Here is a 16,794-nt window from a genome sequence, read left to right on the forward strand (position 1 = left end):
ATATGAGGAATATGTGTGTGGGTTTTCTAAACCCGAAATCTGGTCTTTGGTGATGTATTTATAGCTATACGTTAACGGTTTTTCCCTCCAAAAACTGCTAACCGAAAATAACTGTCAAGACAGTTAAAATGAATTTAACAGATTTTTAATATAAAATAAAAGTAAAAATCGGAATCCATATATATATATATATATATATATATATATATATATATATATTTATATATATATATATATATATATATATATATATATATATAATAGTAATAATAATAATAATAATAATGTAATTAGTCAAGGAGTCCCCAAGAGCCCCAAGGCCCAAGGCCAATCTTTTGACCATTAAATATATATATATATATATATATATATATATATATATATATATATATATATATATATATATATATATATATATATATATAAATTTAAGTCTGTCAAGACCAATTTGACTAGCCCAATCACCAAATCCAACCCAATCCCTTTAGTCCAAGCCTTTGATCTAATTAGTAAACAACTAGTAGGAGGCTTTTTAGGGAGTATAAGTTTCCTCTTTCTTCCAATGTGGGACAAGTTCCATAGAGAAAGTTTTCCATTTAACAAAGGTCCAACAATACCCCACATTTTCTATTCAAACTCCAAAAAATACCCCACATTTGGATAGAAAATAAGAGAACTTTGATATTCAAATAAAGGAAGTAAGATAAGACATGCATCTGAATAGGTGTTGTAAAACTTGAACCTTTCATAGTGAGTGCTACTTCAATCCTGAAAGGAACTATCGGACAAGAAAGGTGGTTGAAAACCTACATATTAGTGAGATGATTGTCTAATCAGAAAATATCAACATAATTTGATATGGAGATCTAACCTTTGTAATCGTGGCTATACCACTCATCTTGTGCATAAAATTGATAACTCTTTTGGCTGAGACGATGTTACATGCACTTCCTATAGCTAGATCAGCATAAAACTCTTAATGCATGATGTAACGCCCGTGTTTCTAGGATAGTCATTAATGATGAGGTAATATTCTAGGTCAACCTTTGTAACTCATTTTGAATAAATAAAGAGGAATTATATGATTTTTATGTGAATTATGTGTTTTATGCTTAATTAATAGGATTTAATTAATTAAGAATAAAAAAATAAGCGTCGAAAATAAATATTAGATAAACCCAATATCTATGAAAGAAGTTGTAGTGTTCGTGACAAGGATTCCTGATATATAAAGAATATCGAAATTCGAGTTATAACGAAGAAGTTATGACCTGTCGAAGTTCCGTGACAAAACCGACACGGCGCCGAATGACGAAAAAAGTGAGTTTTTGATAAACTACTTTTTAGCCTTGGTGATCTAAATGAAAGTCGTAGTGTTCGTTAAACCGAGAGTATGCATAAAAAGAACGCCCAAATCTGACTTCGTATGAGGAAGTTATGATTTTTCTAAGTTTCATCTTAGTAGTAGACAACTAAAAACTCGAATTTTAGATCGATTGATTTTTAGCCGACACAACCTAAATGATAATCGAAGGTCTCATCAGTAGTAGTACAACGGTAAAAAGACAGACGAAAACGGACGTCGGATGAAGAAGTTATGAATTTTTTACGGATTTTCCTGTCCCGGTCTGTTAAAAATAATAATATTAAAAATAAAGTCAAAATTAGCCGACGAAGTATAAATGAAAGTTGTACAACATAATTTTACCACGCGTGCATATAAAGAACGTAAAAAACGGAGCCCGTATGCAAAAGTTATGGATTTTAGAAGTTCGGGACACAAAAAATCGAGAAAAATGCTAAAACCTAGGAATTTCGCATGGCTCAACTTCGGCCACGTCACCCTCGCTCGCAGGCCGCCTCGTGTCCGCCACGTGCTCGTTGCTGATTCAACCGAAGGTGCGGCCCAGTAAGGACTCGACGCGCCTCTCACCGGTGGCAGATCTGAAGCGAGCCACCTGCCCTCGCCTCGCATCCGACGCGCGTCTCTCCCCTCCGGATCCGAGCCTCGCATCTGCTGCCGTGTGGAGCCTTCTCAGTCGTAGATCTTCAGACTCGCCCCTATAAATAGAAGGATGCAAACCCTCCCGGTGATAATTTGGAAAATTCACATTTTTCAGCCTAAACTCCATATTTCTTTCATTTCAACTTCCCCCAAAGCCCCGATATTTATACCCAACACCCAAAACACGTTCCGGAGTGCCCGTAGAGCCTGAGAAATTTATCTTTTTGGTTTTGAAGCTCCACCCTCACAGAGCCCGTTTTTTTCATTAAAGCTCCCAGTTTTATCAGAAACGATTGTTTTAGGAAACGAAGTGCTGCCCAATTTATCGTTAAATCAAGTGAGTGTATTTTAATTGAGAAGTGGAGAACTCTATTTATAGAGTCTCGAAGATTACATACAATCTAATCTGTTTAAGAGTTGCCACGCAGGGCACTTTGGATAACATAAAGTACTTATACAAAAGACAGATATAAGACTGAATCTAAGAACTGATGACGATGACTGCGGTTGCTGAAATTAACTGCGGGGAGAGATTGACTGCGGTTCCTGAAACAACTTCGGATCTCTTTTAAGTTTAAGAGGGTCACTTTTAATGTTTTAACAATTTCCTCCTAAGTCACCTCTTCAACGTTTCTTCAAGTGTTGAGCTTGAGGAACTTGATAAGAATCCACCAGAACTTCCTGACTTCCTTAAGCCATGCAATCCTCCTCGAGATTTCAAACTTCACTTCAACAGTCGTATGTTTGGATTTGTTGACTGCAACCTGAATAATCTCCAACTGCTTCCGGGTCATACGATTCATGGCAGCCATCGAGATGAAGTATTTAGTTTCATCATTTAATCGTTTGAAGATGACTCCAAGATCTGGAAAGTTTGTTGCTCCAAGAGATCTTTCTTGAAAGCCTTCAGTCAGGACCGGAGCTGGTTCAAGAGGAGGAAGGTTGAATTTCTGAGCAAGTGCCGGGTGGATGTCAGCATCGATCCTTGCGAAGTCACACAGAGTCTCTTTGAGAAAGGTACAAGCCCTTTCATACGCAATCTTCATCCTTGGGTGCTTTTCAGACTTATTCTGAAATACCTTTGTAATCAGGAAGATTTCTTCCGGGTTCATGCAAGGAAAGTCAGCTTGGGTTCGGACATAGTCTGAGCTTCTTCTGGTAAGCGTGTACTGGATGAATTCTGCCTTCATGAATTTTCGAGGATTGTAATTTTTTACTTCGGAGGATCTGTCATTCGACCCGATTTTCTCTATAGAAGACCCATGTTTGGCATGAAAGCTGTTGAGTCTCTCAAACTCTAAGGGTAACCTCTTATTATCAGGGATACTGCGGTCAAAGGGTTCAAACACAGTGAAGTATTTTGCATTGGGGGAGTTAGGAATGTCCCAATAACCGTCAGTAGGAGGTTCTGCATAGGTGAGGTATTGCTTGTAATCGTCATCCAGTAATCTTCTGTGCGGATTGACCCAGGAGTTGATGAGGGATTCATCCATTGTAATATCAACTCCATTTCCCCTCCAGATCATCTCAGCGAATTTAGCTGATCTCCAGTCAGTTTTCTTCTGTTTGGTTGCAGGAGAGTCGTCTGAGTGATCTGATGACATGTGGGAAGCTAAGTTTTTGAAATGAGGGGGATTCTCGGGTCGCTCAGGAGAATGATGAGGTTCTTGAATAGGCGTTTGTTGCGGTGAAGACTGATGAATTGGACTCTTTTGAGGAGAGGAAATAGGTGTTTTCTTTGGAGAAGGTTGTGGTGAAGGTTGAGGAGTAGGATGGGAATGCGGATGTGAGATTTGATCCGAGCTTTGGTCTTCACTTCCCCCTCTCGAGGGAGGAGCATTTGGTACTTCCTCAAGCCATTGCCTAATACCGTTAATTTTTCCACAAACTTCATCAAATTGAGCTTTTAGAGCATCAGCAAGTTGTTGGTTGTTTGGGATTGCGGGGTTGAAGAGCAATCGGTGAATCTCCTTGGTGAGATGCAGGATTTCAGGACCGTGAAAGTTGGAGGATAGTGACCTGCAGAGATTGTTGATTGTTGACTGTAGAACAGAGAATGCGGATTCATACGCGTTGTGCGTTTCTTCAACAACTTTCTGAGATTGAGCAGACTGATCCTTAATGATGGCTTGAAGATCCGATTTGATGGAGGATACTTCAAAAATAAGTTTTTCACCAGTGGAGATGAAGTGTTGATGATCAGCTTTGCGGTTGTTATCTAGGGCTTGGATCCCCATTTCCACTTTAAGGGAGATACGTTCTGCAACAAGACGCTCTCTGGTTTCTAGTCTTTCGATGCGGTCGATAAGAGACTGCAGGCCAGGAAAGTCCTCAGATTGTGGTTAGGAAGATTTGACAGCAACAAGAATCTGATCTACTTTATCTTGTAGAGACAGAAATTCTTTTCTTGAGACAACTTGCTTCTTTTTTTTCTTTTTGCTCTTGGGCTTAGAAGTGGAATGTTGAGATCCGCTTGATTCTTCCTCTTCATCAAAAATCATCATGACATCATCAGATGGGTCCGGTTGATTGACCTCATTTAAATCGAAATCATCTAAGCCAAAGGTTGGTGCTGAACTGACTTCAATTGCAGTTCCGTCCTCTTGAGAGTCATTATCAACAGTGGTTGGAGGGGGCTTGGATGTACCTGCACCAATAGGACTGGCCTGAGATTTGCGGATAGTCTCAACCATTTCTTCCATCCAGTCCTGGACCTTTAAGATTGTAGCAACCATATTGACATGGGAACCTTGGCTGAGGAACAGTTGTCCATTGAGTATTTCTTCAGTAGTTCAGAGGTGTATTTCTCCTGATGGATGAATATCCCTTGAGGGACTTGTTTCACTTGAAGTCCTAGAAAGAAATTAAGCTCTAGATGAAACAAGTCCCTCAAGGGATATTCAAGTGAAACAAGTCCCTCAAGGAAAATCATCCATCAGGAGAAATACACCTCTGAACTACTGAAGAAATACTCAATGGACAACTGTTCCTCAGCCAAGGTTCCCATGGCCTTCGGTTCATCCAGACAAACTGCGGATCACAAAATGGCACAAAAATTGCCATACCGCTGGCAGTTGATTCTTCTTGAACTCTCCAATGCCCTTGATCTGTTTCTGGTATCCCATTTGATACAGGGTGGAGGTGATGTCTGTGACACTGGGTGAGAAGAACTTTGTCGAGGGATGTACCAGTAAGTTGATTGAACCAAGAAACTTGTCTTTGATCAAGATGACCAAAGAATTATCTACTAAGTTCAGATGAACTTCTTGTAGGTTTTTGAGGGGACGATGTGCAGAAAAGGCACACTTTAACAATGTGGAGATGGAAACCACATCAGTGAATGCGTCGAAAGGTCCAAACAGAGGATGATTGGAGATGAACTTGATCATGAGGCGAATCGAATCATTGTATGAAGAGTGATCATCGAATATTACCCTAAAATTGCTAGATGCAATGGTAGGCAATTGGTTCCGAGTAGCAGAATCGGAACCAGTGGGTTGAACAGAGGCTGAAGCTTTTGATTGTTTCTTGGAGATTCCTGATTTCACCATTTACAAAAAGGTTGAAGAACTTGCAGAGAAAGATTGAGTTGCAAGGGGGAAGAAGATGAAGTTGTTCGACTTGAGGGATCAGAGAGCGTAAAGCTTTCTTGGAGTAGAAAAAGGTTTTTATAGTGGCGGATTCCAAAAAGTTATTGTTTTTACCCTAAAAAATGGTTAAGGGTAAAAAAAAATATTTTTTAAAAAACAATTATCAGCCACAAATTCGTTGTAACGAAAGGTTATTTTTGTTCATTTTTTTAAAGAGCATTTAATGAAGTGTCAGGCTCAACACCCCATGTCTTCTGAACGTGTGGTGAGGGGTGATAAACCGTTGAATAAAGATGAAATTTGTAACGGATTTGACATTTTGGATCAGCAGAAATCTTATATCCGAAGGCCATGGGAACCTTGGCTGAGGAACAGTTGTCCATTGAGTATTTCTTCGGTAGTTCAGAGGTGTATTTCTCCTGATGGATGAATATCCCTTGAGGGACTTGTTTCACTATCACATAAACCATGCATACATAAAACATGTAAGAATGCCATGGGCTACCCACATGGTCTTTACCTAGGACAACCATGGGCTACCCCACATGGTCTTACATCCAATGCCATGGGCTACCCCACATGGTCTTTACCTAGGACAGCCATGGGTTACCCCGCATGGTCTTACATCCAATGCCACGAGCTCCCCCCGAGGTCTTCCATGCAAAACACACATTCACATGACATACCGAAACACATAATGACTAACACATATATCATAATCACATAATGGGCCGGCCTTGGTGCCTTAGACCCATGGGTATGGTGAGAAGACTCACCTCTCGACTGCTGAACTGATAAGCTAAAATCAGACATATCCCACATGCTACTCCTTCTTAACTACCCATAATCATCAGGTGATTAGGCTAACACAATCCCATAAATACCCTCAGGTCAACCCTGGTCAAAGTCTATGTCTGTAGTCAAGGTCAACAGTCCATATTGACCTTGACTCGTCGAGTACAATTAGCCACTCGACGGGTTCCTTGCTTAATTCGTCAACTCGCCGAGTCACCCGAGAGACTCGCCGAGTTCCTTGATGTTCACGGCCGTAAACTCCCAACCGAACTCCCTTGACCGTGAACCCTTGGCCGTGAACCCTTGGCCGCGAATGAGAAAACCCCCCCGACTCGCCGAGTCACTAGAGCGACTCGACGAGTTCCCACATATTCGGTCCTTTCCAGAGGGATTTAAGGTCCCAAACTTCATATCCATATTCTCCTAGTGATAATACCACGTAAAGTTGCCAACTTTACGTTCATACAAAGTCTCATAATGCCAAAACCACATCAACAAGCTTCTTACAAGTCTCTAATGCATGAATAAGAATTAGGGTGCACCAAGGAGACAAATTTATGACATTTGGGACCTAAGAAGTTCCAGATCTGGAACCATATCCTTGTGATAGGTCCAGATCCAAACTTGGTCCCATTTCCCCCCAATAATGATCATAGTCATCCAAATGGAGATCTAGGACTTTAAGGCTTAAGATGAAAAATTAATACCTCAGAAAAGTGCCCAAAACGAAGTAGATGCTGGATCTGATGTTTCTCCCTTGCTCCTTCTTCCTTCAACTTGAAATCCTTCCCAAGATTCACCAATTTATCTCACTAAAGCTCTCACTTCTCTCATAAGAGGGTTTGCGGTCGTGAAGAGCTTCTAGGGTGCAAATGGGAGGCTATGGAGGATGTTAATGATGTTTATATAGGGGGCAAACCCTAAAATTGGGGTTTTCTTTAAATAGCTCTGACTCGCCGTGTCGGCCTTCCGACTCGCCGAGTCTCTCCCGACCCGCGTCCATGATACACGACCCTACTCGACGAGTTGGACTCCCAACTCGTCGAGTCCATGCATATCACCTCCCTAATTGGAAAATTTCCAACCAATACTCGAAACAGGCGTTACAAGTCTCCCCAACTTGATCTAGACTTCGTCCTCGAAGTCTGCCGACCTAAACAAAACTGGGTAATGCTCTCGTATCTCTTCTTCCGGCTCCCAAGTCCATTCAGAGCCCCTTCGGTGCTGCCGTTGCGCCTTTACCAATCTTATTTCCCCATTCCGAAGAACTTTCTTCTTCCTATCAAGAATCGCAACCTGCTTCTCGATATAGTTCGGGCTCTCATCCATCTGAATGTCATCCAATGAAACGGCTGCAGACTCGACCAAGACACACTTCCGAAGCTAAGACATGTGGAAGGTGTTGTGAGTCTGGCTAAGCTCCTCTGGCAGATCCAAGCTATATGCTACATTGCCCACCCGGGCTGAGATCCTGAACGGCCTGAAAACCGAGAACCCATCTTGCCTCTCTTCCGAAACCTGATAATCCCTTTTCAGGGCGACACCTTCAGCAACACAAAATCCAAAAATGAACGAATTACTGGCAAACTGAAGCCTCGAGGTGGTATGTCTCCCTGACAGATTGCCTATATTGAATTATCAACGATCTGCTTCCATAAGAAAACCAGTCTAAATAGAATACTTCTCACTTGCAATGCCTTGAAACTTCCTAACAACAAAATCACTGATCAACTGCGACTACTGAATAACAAGAAATTCCACGCACAGACCCCAAATCAATGAAGTCGTTCCTACTCATCTTACTGCCACATGGCTGTTTTCCAGAAGAACAACCGGGGACCTCCCTGACCCCAACCTGTCTACCAACTATCCGGAACACCGTACACCTACCCGATTGCTGATCCAAACCACACTCAGCAGTCCCCTGCGACCTCCGAAGGATACCTCGTCTAACCATATCTGCCCTATCTCCTCCCATCCGACTGATCCATCCGATCGTGATAGGCTGATAACCTGTCGCCACTAAATCCGACGCAATCAAGGTGAATACTACCAGAATAGTTGTAGTCTTACATCATACCCGGTCTCCTTCGACCTACCGTTTCCTGATTCCGACATGTCGTGGCTCTATTATAACTAGAGCTACCCGAGACACATCACAAGACTTAAACCACCATCAAACTAACCCGTTCACCAACATGGAATTCTGCCCTCGATGCCCTTGGCATATAGATGCCCCACATCCCATCTCACCGAAACAAAATCATGCACGAATTCCGATTTGGGTTCCTATCCAAAGCCGAATTGTCGCTCCTATCCAGAGATCCTTGAATCGCCATTTGCATAATTCACCATGACCTCCAGTCATCCTTTACTCGACCGATTAATAAATACCCCTAGTTGATTCCCTGATACCTCCAGTCTCGCACCCGATCCAACCTCCAGGTTCTTGTGAGATCGAATAACAGGGCTACCCAGCCGCAGCCCTACAAAAACATGCACTACTCGACCACAAGATCATGTATCACAAGTTCCAACCCTTAGCTCAACAGTCTCCACCGGTTCCAATATGGAATTCCCATAACCACCCGGCTCGCCCGCGGATAACTGATCGGTCAATCACCTCTGGTCCTGATCCTAACTAAGTTGTGGCTCTCCCACAACCCTGCGAACTAGCCTAACCTAGTCCAAGTCACCTGAAGGACTCCATGAATGCTACGACACCCCCGCAGTCTTATAACACTCTCTACCGCTAGTGAATGCTACGGCTCCCCCGTAGTCTTACAACACTCTCTACTGCTAGTGAATGCTACGGATCCCACGTAGTCTTACAACACTATACCCTAACTGACCATTAGTGAATGCTACGGCTCCCCTGTAGTCTTACATCACTTTCACCCCATCTGAACATTAGTGAATGATATGGCTCCCCCATAGTCTTACAACACTTTCACCCTTGCTTCTGAACCTCAAACCTGGGCGGTTCTTCCCCACTTAGATTCAACTAAGTCCGTTCTGCACACGAAAATTGCAGGATTCCCAATCCTCATTACGTTCCAATGCTCACCTTGCTGACGGCCGGTGCTTACCAAAGCTAGAACACCATGCATAACCCTTCCAAACAACACAATTCCCGAAAACCAACTCGTACATCTTGTGTCCCAACAATGCCAATGACTCTAGCTATTCACACTGATATCACACTCAGATCTCGGAGTCTAAAGGTCGGATGCTCCCACAATACTTCAGCTGCAGCTTCTCCTTCACTCCATCGGCAACTCCGCGAGGCTTTCCTAACATAATTGCGAAGGTTACTGAACCCAGTCAAAATCCCCTCGTACGAACCCTTGAACCAACCCCGACCATTCTCAAAATGGCACTCAAATGCTGGAAAATCTGCGGTATATCAGGAGATGATCCCGTACTAGTCCACCCAAATTCACGATATGCAGATGACATATAGCTCTTTTTGAAGGTGCGTATAACTCAACCACCACTAGAGGTAACATCCAACGATACGCCTATCCATGCTCGCACCCTTGTCTACTGGAGTTCCGATCTCCCCAAATCTGACCTTGCAAGTGGGGTCCCTCCCTGCTGGGCTCCGGCTCTACCCTCTCGTCCAATAGTGAACCTTAAAATAGCCGGAACGGATGCACTCACCACTCCTCTCTGTTTCTCAAGCAGTAGGCCTCCTTGTCACCCTTCTGATCGCAACAAATATAACGGGCTTGCCCCTAGTGGGCAATCACTGAAAACGTGACCAAACCTGCTACACCCGTAGCAACCTAGATTACTGAACAGGTTCCGAAAACGAGTCGGAGCAATCACGGTACACGTGGATTCCGATCCGCAAGGTACATTCGTCAGAAGATCTCTCAATGATCCCTCGACGTGTTAAATGGAATCTGACACCCTTGCTAACCCGGACAATAGCAGAAAACCGACCCGATATCCAACCTATCACAATTCCCAAACGATACAAATACCTGATATCCACCGGAAATGGCCGAAGGTAGCATATCCACAACATTCGAGGGAATCCTGAACACCTTCTTCTGTGACACCTCATCCACCTTGAGAACATGATGAAACACCTCATTCCGATCCCAATGACAATCTAAACCCTTGGAGCGAAACTTCATCGCGCAGTTTCTGCAAACGTAGCACTGGATCCGACCCTGCCGGCCTCTCAAAAGCTGATCTAACTCTTGGGTCTCTGCCCGAGACCTTCTAATAAATTCACCTGAATTGAACCTCTTTCATTGAGGTACTCCTAATCAATCTCCCTTCCTCGGTTCTAAAATCCATATCATTCAGGGTCCCACACCCCGACACACTCATCAACCCAATCGCCAACGGCTGAACTATAGTAGCTGGAGCAACCTCTGCTCTAAACCGGCTATAAACCAATCCCAAGACATAGTTTCAAATCCTAAAACACAATAAGTCGCACAATCAGCCCTTGCCGCCCGATACAAGAGATCCAAGGCGAACTTGAAATCCTAGCAGTCCTTCCACTATCTGGCTCACCACCGGAGCTGGGACCAAACCCCAGTCCTTCTCCTTGCATGCTCATCCACATTCTGCGCAACAGCTATCCTCATGGTTCAATCATAATCAAAAATTCTCTTTCCCAGGCTTCTTAGATTCTCCAAGACTCTCACTGATTTGAGTATGGATCCTGTGCTTTCAGTAGTACGGGCCCATACTACCTTCCACACCTATCCATACTTTCATCAGCAATCCTCCCGAATCCTCTAAGTCACCTACCCCCTTGATGCCCCAAATATCCGCTATACCGCAACACAATATCCACCGAAGCACCTACTAGGTCCCCCTAGGCTCCCAACCTCACTGAACCGCCCCACTAACTCACTGGATCAAATCGTAGGCTTTCCTAGGTTCCCAACCTCTCCTTTCCATCAGCTGCTGAGGAACGCCCCATGATGCCAGCCATCCACCTCCTGGATATCGTCATATCCACTTAGTACCTGAGTCCCATCACTCAAGAGTTCCACAAAGCACAACGCAAGCAGCATTCGTGTAGTAGCACTCCGATCCAAAGAACTATCGTAGAACATTCCGCCCACATACCACAACTCATGCTATCCATATCCATCCATCCTCACCGTCGGCTGCCTTATGCATGCAAATTATACACAGAACATGATCTAATAGACTGTCGAATAATAGATTCTACCTTAGGACCACAACGAGACAAGGAACAGGAAATAAAGCCAAATCATATATTCTAAGGCTATAAAATCCTAACCATATACAATTTTAAAAGCATACATGTAGCAGTTACTAATACCAATAATCATTCTCATTCCAACATGGCATCCAGTATCTCCAAGGCTACAAGCATCACATATCAGGCCAAATCTATCGCTGACTACTCAACACTAGCATGCAAGTCTATCAACTCATATAACATATAAAGGCATCTTTCCTAGCCCTAACTAGCATGCGATTCACAGATTCATAATCCAATCATAACACGTAACAAATGTGGGTATTCTAGGGAAACTTACTTGAGCTCGGCTGATTGCATGCACCACACCTTTTTCTTATTTTAGAAAGTTCCTTCCTTGAAAACATTTTTTTCTTTTTGAAAAATTTACAGATCCTCAGTTTGAGTTCAAACATTCCCGAAAATATGTACGAATCCCTCAAACCAAGGCTCTGATACCAACTTGTAACGACCCAAAAATCAGAGGTAAAAATTTCATTTTTATTATAGCTAAAATATTGATACCATTTATTTCAAACGTGTCAAATCCTCATTAAGTAAAACATTTATCAGAGTTTGTCCCAAAAACATTCATTGCGGAATCATAGGTGTGTGCACTGCGATCAATCCGAGCCCTTCTTTTCAAAACTGACGATACCTAAAACCAAAACTGTAAACCGTAAGCACGAAGCTTAGTGAGTCCCCCAGAGCATACCCCACACACACAATCCACATAACACATATCGTATTAGCTGTAAAAGCTATCTCTACCGTTACCCACAAAGTCTATCTCTACTATCAGCCATAAGGCTATCTCTACCATCACCCATAAAGGCTGTCTCTACCATTAGCCATAAAAGCTATCTCTACCGCATATCATGCATACATACATATCACACACCTCTACATAGCAAGTATACCAACTATCATGAAATTAGCTAATTAAAGCTACACACATATCACATAAACCATGCATACATAAAACATGTAAGAATACCATGGGCTACCCCACATGGTCTTTACCTAGGACAACCATGGGCTACCCCACATGGTATTACATCCAATGCCATGGGCTACCCCACATGGTCTTTACCTAGGACAGCCATGGACTACCCCATATGGTCTTACATCCAATGCCACGGGCTCCCCCCGAGGTCTTCCATGCAAAACACACATTCACATGACATACCGAAACACATAATGACTAACACATATAGCATAATCACATAATGGGCCGACCTTAGTGCCTTAGACCCATGGTTATGGTGAGAAGACTCACCTCTCGACTGCTGAACTGATATGCTGAAATCAGACATATCCCACACACTACTCCTTCTCAACTGCCCATAATCATTAGGTGATTAGGCTAACACAATCCCATAAATACCCTCAGGTCAACCCTGGTCAAAGTCTATGTCTGTAGTGAAGGTCAACAGTCCATATTGACCTTGACTCGTTGAGTACAATTAGCCACTCGACGTGTTCCTTACTTAACTCGTCAACTCGCCGAGTCACCCGAGAGACTCGCCGAGCTCCTTGATGTTTACGGCCGTAAACTCCGAACCGAACACCCTTGACCGTGAACCCTTGGCCGTGAACCCTTGGCCGGGAATGAGAAAACCCTCCCGACTCGCCGAGTCACAAGAGCGACTCGACGAGTTACCACGTATTCGGTCCTTTCCAGAGGGATTTAAGGTCCTAAACTTCAGATCCATATTCTCCTAGTGATAATACCACGTAAAGTTTCCAACTTTACGTTCATACAAAGTCTCATAATTCCAAAACCACATCAACAAGCTTCTTACAAGTCTCTAATGCATGAATAAGAATTAGGGTGCACCAAGGAGACAACTTTATGATATTTGGGACCTAAGAAGTTCTAGATCTAGAACCATATCCTTGTGATAGGTCCAGATCCAAACTTGGTCCCATTTTCCCCCAATAATGACCATAATCATCCAAATGGAGATCTAGGACTTTAAGGCTTAAGATGACGAATTAATACCTCAGAAAAGTGCCCAATACGAAGTAGATGCTGGATTTGATGTTTCTCCCTTGCTCCTTCTTCCTTCAACTTGAAATCCTTCCCAAGATTCACCAATTTATCTCACTAACGCTCTCACTTCTCTCATAAGAGGGTTTGCGGCCGTGTACAACTTCTAGGGTGCAAATGGGAGGCTATGGAGGCTGTTAATGATGTTTATATAGGGGAAAATCCTAAAATTGGGGTTTTCCTTAAATAGCCCTGACTTGCCGAGTCTCTCCCAACCCGCGTCCATGATACACGACCCTACTCGATGAGTTGGATTCCCAACTTGCTGAGTCCATGCATATCACCTCCCCAATTGGCAAATTTCCAACCAATACTCGAAACAGGCGTTACAGATGGGAACAAAAATTTTCTTCCTCCCTCTTCTCTCCTCTGGATTTCTAGTGTTGTAGGGTTTTCGGTGTGAACCATTAGATATATTCACACTATTGGATGTTTGCTTTCCATAGAGCATTTAAAGACTCAAGAGTTATTATATTCTATTATACTAAAGGTATGATTTAATCTTTGTGGATTTCAAATTCATTAGGTTAGAAGTTTTTTTCATAAAGTATGTTGTTATAACTTGATAAAATTTCATAGAGTTCTAGGTTGCATGAGACATTAATTTTTTTGTTTATATTTAATTACCATTGTGCAAAACCTCATGTTGTAGCGTAGAAAACTCATCAGTGGTATCAGAGTCTAGGATTTTCTGCTATTAGGGCATATATGCAACTTGATATTGATACACAAAAGAAACCGAGAGAAGTGATATTTTTGCAGAGGCCCCAAACATTTTCTGGGAAATTTAGGGTTATGGAAATAACTTTCTTTATTCAAATGATAGGATAATTATTAGTTATTACTTGTTACTTTAAATGATTAAAATCCGAACCTTAAGAATAGATAATTGTGAAGTCCTAATTTGAAAATTGAGGAAGTTATAAAAGGTAATTATATAATTGTAAGATAATTAAGATAATTGAATTATCCTTAAAAGATTTAATATAGTTAATTAATTAATTGTTTAATTAAAAGAAAAATATTAAATCTAAATGGTTTAAAAGATTAATTAATTAAAGGTTAACTATGATAATTAAATATAAACCTTGTAATTTTTAAAACATTTTAAAACACACCCTATATATATATATATATATATATATATATATATATATATATATATATATATAATTTATAATATGATATGTATAACATAAAGTCATTCAAATCAAGAGTAGGTGTCATTCATGAAGCCACACTATAAGAGAGGTATAAGGAAATGACCTATAAAATTAACGTTGAATGGATTTCATTTTCACCCACCGTTTCTTTGTGTGGTGGTGTGTCGTTAGCCGAAAGAATTTTATAGGACAATAATCACATTAAAAGTATAGTGTAAGAGTTCCATAACATTATGTAAAATCCTACTCCGGCTACTTTAGGAAAAATGTGAAATCGTATACTAATCCATGAAAATGCACATTGTTTCTTTGTGCGTCGTTAGTGGAGCGTGTGTGGTTAACTGACACACTAATTTGGGACTACAAAGATGAAATAGTGGTACAAACTTAAAATTTATGATTGTTGACTGAGCGTGTGTGGTTAACCGGCACATCAATGCGAGATCATAAACGACATCGAGGGTGTCACATGGGTTTGCATATTTATTCACGTCTTTTTTGTGATCCTCAACATCCCAGTCACAAATCAAAGAGCATAATCCGATATTAACGTGCCATTTATTGCTCAATGAATCTCAAAAGATCTAGAAGTTTCATTGTGATTGAAATTGGTAAAATGCTTTACCTACCTAAAATAGATTCGTGATGTGACTACGACATCCCTATTCATATTACGAATCATATATATGGACCCTAGGCTTAACATGAAGGATTGAATCAACTTCTTTAATCTTTCACTATTAGGTTATATGGAAATCCTCTCCCACCTCTTCACACACTTTTCAAAATTCTAGCTTCTTTCCATTCTATTTCGAGAATAGCTCATTAGTTATGGAATTTTCATTGATTGGAAAGATGTCCTCGATGAGTGTATCCTTCAAAATCAATAAAGTTTCAACCTTGAAAAGTTGTTATTCCCATAAACAAGTAGATTTGTCAGATAAGGTCTCTTGCATCATTACGTCTATGTCCTCCATATTCCAAAAGGATCTTTTGTGAACATGTGAACATATGAAATGAATTTACAATTGAGTGAAATGTTTCACCAATAGGCATAGAAAGAGTGATTTGAAAATCTTAAAAAGTTCCTAATTGCATTCGAGCTAAAGGAAAGGGGTTTTTATATATAGAGCTACATAGAAAAAGACTAGAATCTCAATGTTGTCATTGACAAGATTCTTGCTATAGATCTTGCGCTTAGATGTCTCACTAGTTTTTATGATAATTTCAACTTTATGTATCATATGAATAGTATAGAGAAAACATTGATAGATTTCTTAAACCTTCTCCAAACTAGGAAACTAGAAATAAATTAGATTTCATATCCAGTTATTGCTTTTCTGAATGTTGATGGAAAGAAGAGGAAATGTTTGAATCCTAAATGGAAAGGAACAATTTCAGACGAAAATTCTCATTATGAAGGAACGGAATTGGTATGTCCTCCATTCCATGAAACCAGAATTCAAAAAAATCATCTAGCAATTAATGCAAAGACAAGGATCATAGGAAACAGAGTTTCCCTAATTACTTGGAAGATCTTGGAGATGGTAAAGTTAATTGTTTGACTTCACATCAAGTTCTTAATTATTCAAACTCTAAATTCTCTAATTCGTGGTTCCTTTATGCATGATTTATAATCACATTTGGATGACATTGTATGCTCTAAAGGAAAGAAGAAAGTTAAGCATCAAGAGAAAAACCTAATCATTTGAATGGACAAGTGTCACATATCTTGATGATTAAGGATTTCAAGATCGTGCTTAGTAATGGAGTTAGGATAGATCGAGTTATTTGCTATTACTCTTTGGAGATATATAGAAACCTAATTTAATTTTATACATTGTATAAACATGAATATCAATTTCATTTGATAATGGAAAGGTAATATTCGAGTTTATAAAGATGGTTGTTTTATGTTTAAAAAATCGCCTTGCAATTGGCATTCATGAAAT

The sequence above is a fragment of the Lactuca virosa genome, chromosome 2 (assembly GCF_052849685.1).
Source record: "Lactuca virosa cultivar CGN04683 chromosome 2, Lactuca_virosa_CGN04683_v6, whole genome shotgun sequence".
NCBI classification, from domain to species: Eukaryota; Viridiplantae; Streptophyta; class Magnoliopsida; order Asterales; family Asteraceae; genus Lactuca; species Lactuca virosa.